Genomic DNA, 6,768 nt, shown 5'->3' on the forward strand with positions numbered 1-6,768 from the left:
GTATAACCGACTATCTGTTGAATTTTCCTCCCGTTATTCTGTCCTCTGTGACTGTCTCCATCTAGAAACTAAGCTGCGCAATATAGGGAACAAATCTGACTGACACATGATCAGACAGTGGTTTACGGAGCTGTTCTATGAAATATAAAAACCCGGAGCGTTCTATGAAATGACGCTTTAAAAAAAAATCGCTCAATCACGCAAATTTGATTGTGGGAAGTCGTGATCGTGATTAAAATTTGATTAATTGTGCAGACTTACTTAGTGGGTAAAGGTAAATAATATAACCGTCGGGTAAGTTCAGAAAAGGGCATCCCTTTACTGTAATGCAGCCTGTAAAACCAGGTAAAGACAACACTTAACATATTACGATATTTACCAAAATCTAAGATGATGTCTAGAATCATATCGCAATATCGATACATCGATATATTGCCCAGGCCTATATCGGCCCATCTCCATTTCCAACTTTTTTCTGGTCATTGTGTAAAGCATCGCCTTCTGCCTGTCCGTTTCCAACACCTGGCTTTACTGAAATAAAGCTAGGATGTATTGCTGGAAGTCAAACAATAATTTCACTGATAGTGAGGAGTTGGTGAAGCGTTTTGAAACGCTACACATCCTGAAAGAGGATATGGCCCTCAAATAGTCTGGTTACCTTGCAAAATGGTTTCCACTCCGGTGTGCCACTCACCCGTGAAAACGCCCTCGTCCCTCCATGTGTCAATACACCGCTGCTGACAGAAATGAGTTGTGGGAGCTGCACCTTGTCAAGTGCGCTGTGATAACTGGGACATCTGACTTAAATTCAAACAGCTGGCAGGAGATGGCTCTTTTTCCTGGATGAATGCTTTTTTTTATTATTATTTTTTTTTTTTTATATAGTCACTATGCATCCCATCAAAAGGCCTATCATGTGTAGGAGAATTTTGGGTAAAACTGACAATAGTTTGCATCCAGGGAGCATGCAGAAGTAGAGCAGTGCTAGTGTGGAAAAAGATGAGTGCCAATAATTATGCATGTTTTTCTTTTTCCGTTCGTGTTGGAAAAGAAAAGTTATGAGAGATCAGCTAAAGAGGGCAGAACGAGTGAGCTGCATCCCATTTTAAAATCAGCTTAATGTAGCATTTCAAAACAAAAAAATATTTTTCACCAGCTGGATTTTAATATATTTGTATGATTTTTAGATGGTTTGTTTACATGCTGTGTCTGGAAAAATAAGATCTATGTTGGTCATAGATTATATTTAAGGGATGAATGTTGCCTACATACTGAATTGTTGAAAATTTGTTTATTAGGATAAACCCCTTGAGAAATCTCATTTTTGAGGGGGTCCCAACATAAGCCACACAATAATTATTATACTTAATGATCATTGTGCTCCTGAAATAGAGAACTTTATCTTTTAAGTCACACTCTTGAATCAAGTTGTAGGACAGCATTGGAAAGGGCAGCTTTAAAAACACTAGTGTTGATTTTCTTATCAAGGTGAAATGCTCTGTGCCGCGTGAGTCAACACCAACTTTGTGAAGAACAAACGGCAGCGCGGCTGGGTGAAGTTGTCAGTTGTCCTAATCCTGCCAAAACAAGCTGTGATCCAATAATCAAACGGAGATCAACATGTCAACAATGAGCCTGTCCGACACCGACCAATAGTTTAACATTGATATTGACCAATGCTGCCCTCGGGTTGTTGCGATCGGTTGGTGAAAGTGCGAGTGGGGGGCAAGAAAAACAAGCAGCTGTTTGAGGACTAACGTAACCTAAAGCAATGCAGCGTAAGCACTGTTAGAAAGTGTATTAGCAGCTATGAAAGAACACACATATGTCTTTACTTTTGCATTGCAGGGAGATTCCATTTGCCTACTTTCCACAAACCATACAGTACGTATTTATTCTGACTGTACCGTAGTCCTATAGCTGTTCCAGATGACCTAAAAAAACCTCAATGAGAGAATTCATGGCTGCCATTATACCAAAAATGTTTTTGCGTGAGCAAACACTTCTCAACAGACCATCTCCCTCCTTTTGTGACGGTGTGTGATATCGATTTAAGCACCATTCTGCAGGTGCAGCACACACAGTGTAGTCCCCCATTCTCATAAACAGATATCTCGGTCCAGCAGTGTTTTCAGACGCATGCTATTTCTGTCCCATCGGACTGAAGAGGTAGCCAGACAGTCCAGGACCAAATGATCACTTTCAGTGTGCAGCGAAACCAGCCCCTTTCCGATGTCACCCATCCAAAGATGTGTGGGAGAGCTCGGGGTCATTATATCCCACTGGAAAGTTAATCTCGCACCAATTAGTTCCAGCCCAGGAGGTACCACTGGGCGCTGTGCTATGAAATGGCGGTATCCTTCGGGAACCCTCCTCCCACCACCCTCTCCTACCTTCTTTCCACAGATCGACATGTACACGATGAAGCGCGGCCTTGCTTTAACACAGCCACGCACACAGGCGCGCTCTCCCTCTAAGGTTTTCTGTATTGATCCAGCCATCATTCTATTTAAGCTCCGCAATTACGTCTGGTGATATTACTTGGGGTGTTACATGACTCTTCTAATTGGTGTGTCGATACAATGCCAGAGTTTTTGCTGCTATATGATTTGAGCCACCGTTTAAGTCCATCTGATATAGGTTTTTAATTTTTCAAATCACGATTTTCATATTTCATCTTGATCCTTTCAGGAAAACTGTTATCATCCTTTTTAAGTGGACCGCATACATAGCTTGTTGACATCGATAATTACATTCCCTGACATCATAATCTAAGAGTACTCCAGATCCTTTTTTTAAATAACTATTTTCATTTTTGTTAGTACACCACGTATAACAAACATACAGATGGCACATAGCGACATATTGAACAACAATCCCATCATCTATGGCAGTTGTTGTTATTTGCAAATAGAATGAATAGAGAAAAAAAGAAGAAAAAAAACACATGTTACTATAACTTTAAATTATTTAATTAACAAATTTATAGAAAAAAAGTCAAATAATAAATTAAAAAGAATTAAAATACCTAAGTAAGGGGGCTTGATAGAAGAGAAGTAGGAATGAACGGGTTCCAAATTGTCTTAAATTTCTCTTGCTTCCCATCCCTCATTTCTTATATTTTCAATATGGATGCAACTCATTAAGTCACATACCCAGTTTAAATGAGTAGGTGGTTGGCTTGACTTCCAATTGAGGAGAATCATTCGCCTGGCTATTAAAGTACAGAAGGCGAGCGCACCGTTATGGAGGTTTAACAGATTTGCAGTTTTTGGGGAAAAGACCAAAAAGTGCAAGAAGTGGGCAAGGGTTAATTACAGAGCTCAGTGCAACTGACATAGAATCAAAAATAAATTTACAGAAGCCAATCAAATTTGGACAAAGCCAGGACATGTGAAGCAGAGAAGCCGGGGCCTGCCTGCACCTATTGCATGTAGGATCTATCTCTGGTTTGATAACCTTACTTTAGTCCAATATATGTGGTGAATGAATTTAAATTGGATAAAACTATGACGTATGGAAGAGGAATGGATCCTATTTAGAACTGGTTTCCATTCCTCATCAGTAAACCTATTGTCCTCCCAATGTTGTCTAGCTGGAATAGCAGATGAAGGGGAGAGCCCTGCAATACAGTCATAAAGAGCAGATATAGCACCCTTGTTATTGATGTTAAGATCAAAAGTGGTGTTGGGCTGTGTTGGGGAGGGAGATTTGGAAATTGAGGCAAAACCTTCCTAACAAAATCTCTAATCTGAAAATATCTAAAAAGGTTGGGAGGTTAAACTTTAAGGACAACTGGGTGAAAAAGGCAAACGTCTTGTCTACATATATGTCTTTAAATGTTCTTATTTCCTTTTTGAACCAGAGTTTAAAGACATTATCATTCAATGATGGGGGAAAGGCTGTGTTTTTGTCGCAGGGAGAAGAAAACGGCAAACTTTGGAACCCGAAATGGGATCTGAATTGTCTCCAAATACTCATTAACTACTGTGCTGTAGTTGATGGTTTTGGTTGAACGAAGGCAGAGTAAAGTAGGGCTGTTATAGGTCATGGTTTGCATAAGGCTTCTTCTAGTTGTACCCACGTGGGAACCCAATCGCCCAGACCGAAATGGCAGTGTAAAGGAGGTTGGGAATATTGGCAGCCCAGTTTCTAAGCAAAGAACAGGGCTGGGAATGAAAAGGATTATGTCATCTGCATAGAGAGAATTCTTTTTTTTTTTTTGTTCGAGATCTCCTCTGTTAATCCTACTATCTGAGCGAATGGCTATTACCAGGGATTCCATTGCAAGGGCAAAAGGGAGGGGGGAGAAAGGGCATCCTTGTCTCGTAACATGCAACACCAAAAAGTAGGGAGATGAGGTATAGTTAGTACAAACAGACGCGACAAAAGAAGTTTAAAGAAGCTTAATCCAACTAATGACAACTTCAGATCAAACAGATACGACCACTCAACACGGTTAGAGGCTTTCTCTTTGTTGAGCATAGCCAGGAGTTTGTGGAATTGGATGGAGAGTAAATGGCATTAAAAGCACGCCTAACATGATCATAATGAGTAAGGTCAGATAACACCGGCTCTAACCAACTTTAGCCAAAATGTTGAAATCCACAGGGCAGAGACTTGTGTGTAAGTAATTACCACAGTCCATGGGGTCCTTACTCGTCTAAAAGAAATTGAGGCACGCTGTGTAGAAAGGGGCAGTAGCCCAATGTTCAGGGCGTCTTTAAACATATCAAGCATTCACAGCTTTAAAAAATTCAACGGAAAAGCTGTCCGGTCCCGGTTATTTTCCACGTTGCATGGACTGAGTGGCCTTCAAAACTTTTTCACAGGAGAGAAGTTGGTCAAGTTGCATCTTGCAGTCATTGCTAATAGCGGGGATCTGTAATTTATTGAAGAAAAATTTTAATGATTCTGTATCTGTAGTTGATTCTGTTAAAGGGCAGAGTAGTAGTCAAAAAAACAATTGTTTATATCGGTTGGGTTAGTGAGGATGTCACCATTGGGATACCGGATCTGAGGGATCCAATTTGGAGCCTTCTGCTGCCTTAGCTGCAAGACTAGTAATTTGTGGGTTTTCAAAATTCTAAATAATTTTGCCATGTTTTGCAGAGTAGTTGGACAGCTTTATTGGTAGATAAAAGGTTGAACTCTGTTTGCAAGACAAGTCGCTTACATAGTTCAGGGTCAGGTGCTTCAGAGAATTTCTTGTGTAAAGAATTTCATAAGAACGTTTCAGTAATTGAGACCTTCATTGCCTAGCAGTATGTGAGATAATTTGGCCACGGATGTACTGTATGCTTTGAGAGTTTCCCAAATGTACACAGTGAAATACCAGTCATAATTATTTCCAGAAAGTCTTTAATTTGACTAGTAACAATCTGGGCGTTACTCTCATCCGATAGCAAAAGAGAGTTGACTCTCTATTTCCTACAGTTAGTTGGTTTATCATGAAAATGCAGGCCTATAAACAGTTGTAAATGATCAGAGATTGTAATACTTCCATATGAAATTTAAATAAATCTATTCTTGAAAAGTAGTGGTGTATGGGGGGGTAATGAGTACTGACTTAAGGTAGGGTGTCAAAATCTCCACGCATCAGCAATGGCGTGACTGTCAAGGAATGTCTGGATGGCTCTAGCAGTGAGAGAAAGGTTGGATGATCTGGAGGTGGAACGGTCCAGAGAAGGATTCAGCACACAATTAAAATCACCCCCCATTAAGATCTGATAGAACTAATATGAATTTAGCTAAAAATTGGTGCTCATCCCCATTTGGAGCAAATAACTACTATGTACCTTTTAGAAGAGTACAGAAGGCCAGACAAAATCCCAAATCTCCCAAGTGGATCCTCGGTTATGGTAGAGGGGCTAAATTGTACATTATTTCGTAAAAGGATGGCAACACCCCTGGCTTTATTCTCCAACTTGGAGTGAAATAGCTGTGAGAATGAGGACCCAATAAGACAGGGATGATGAGTTAACTTAAGGTGTGTTTCTTGTAGAAATATGTCCACATGAAAGTTCTGGATATGGTTAAATATTTTATTGTGTTTAATTGGGAAATTAAAGCCTTTCGCATTCCAGCTTAAAAAATTTCGCAACCAGGCCAAAATGCTCTTATTCACTTGGTTGTCTGCCATATGGACGGTATGTGAGAATGTGGACAGGAAATCTGGTATCTAAGTGACAGATCTAGAGCGAGAGGGAAATACTGCCACAGATGAGGAAGAACATGTCAAAGAAAAGAATGAACTAAAAAGCATGCCCATTAACCAGGAACATCCAGAACAAACCCCGAGCACTAAAAGGACAGTGCAGCTTCCCATTTCCAACAGGGTTTTCCTCGAGGGTAATCTAGCCTTGAGAGCACTGTGAACATATGAGATTTTCAGAAGCACTATGTGGAGCCTCCATTGCAATAAGCAGCAAGATTGTAGTGTAGTGAGATGTCAAAACAATTGGAGGGAAAATATATAAAATTAAATACTGTCTATGTGGTAGAGAGGATGTCTCAGAGTGTATAAAGGTCTGGGGAAAAACAGTCAACATTTTTTAAAACAATTTAGAAACATAAGAGGATCTGAATGAATGTATTGCATTAGAAATCGGAGATTGCACAAAACATTACACATTAATCCTCTCAAATGATACACATGATAATACAGTAGCGAGCCTGGAGGGAAGATGTACATATAAACTTTCCAAACCTAACAAATGGGTCTTGATGAGTGCCATAAATTAGACAACGTAAGACCCCCCCCCCCCC

General features: G+C 40.0%; 1 long non-coding RNA gene across 1 annotated transcript in view; it reads left to right on the forward strand.

Moving 5' to 3' along the window:
• The window catches only part of LOC116707422 (uncharacterized), a 13,797-nt gene that overhangs the window by 1,148 nt on the left and 5,881 nt on the right, over nt 1–6,768 (forward strand). The window contains exon 2 of the long non-coding RNA XR_004336512.1: nt 3,902–3,906. This is a non-coding gene — a long non-coding RNA (uncharacterized LOC116707422). The remainder of the gene's footprint in view (nt 1–3,901; nt 3,907–6,768) is intronic.

This window comes from Etheostoma spectabile, chromosome 19, assembly GCF_008692095.1.
Source record: "Etheostoma spectabile isolate EspeVRDwgs_2016 chromosome 19, UIUC_Espe_1.0, whole genome shotgun sequence".
NCBI classification, from domain to species: domain Eukaryota; kingdom Metazoa; phylum Chordata; class Actinopteri; order Perciformes; family Percidae; genus Etheostoma; species Etheostoma spectabile.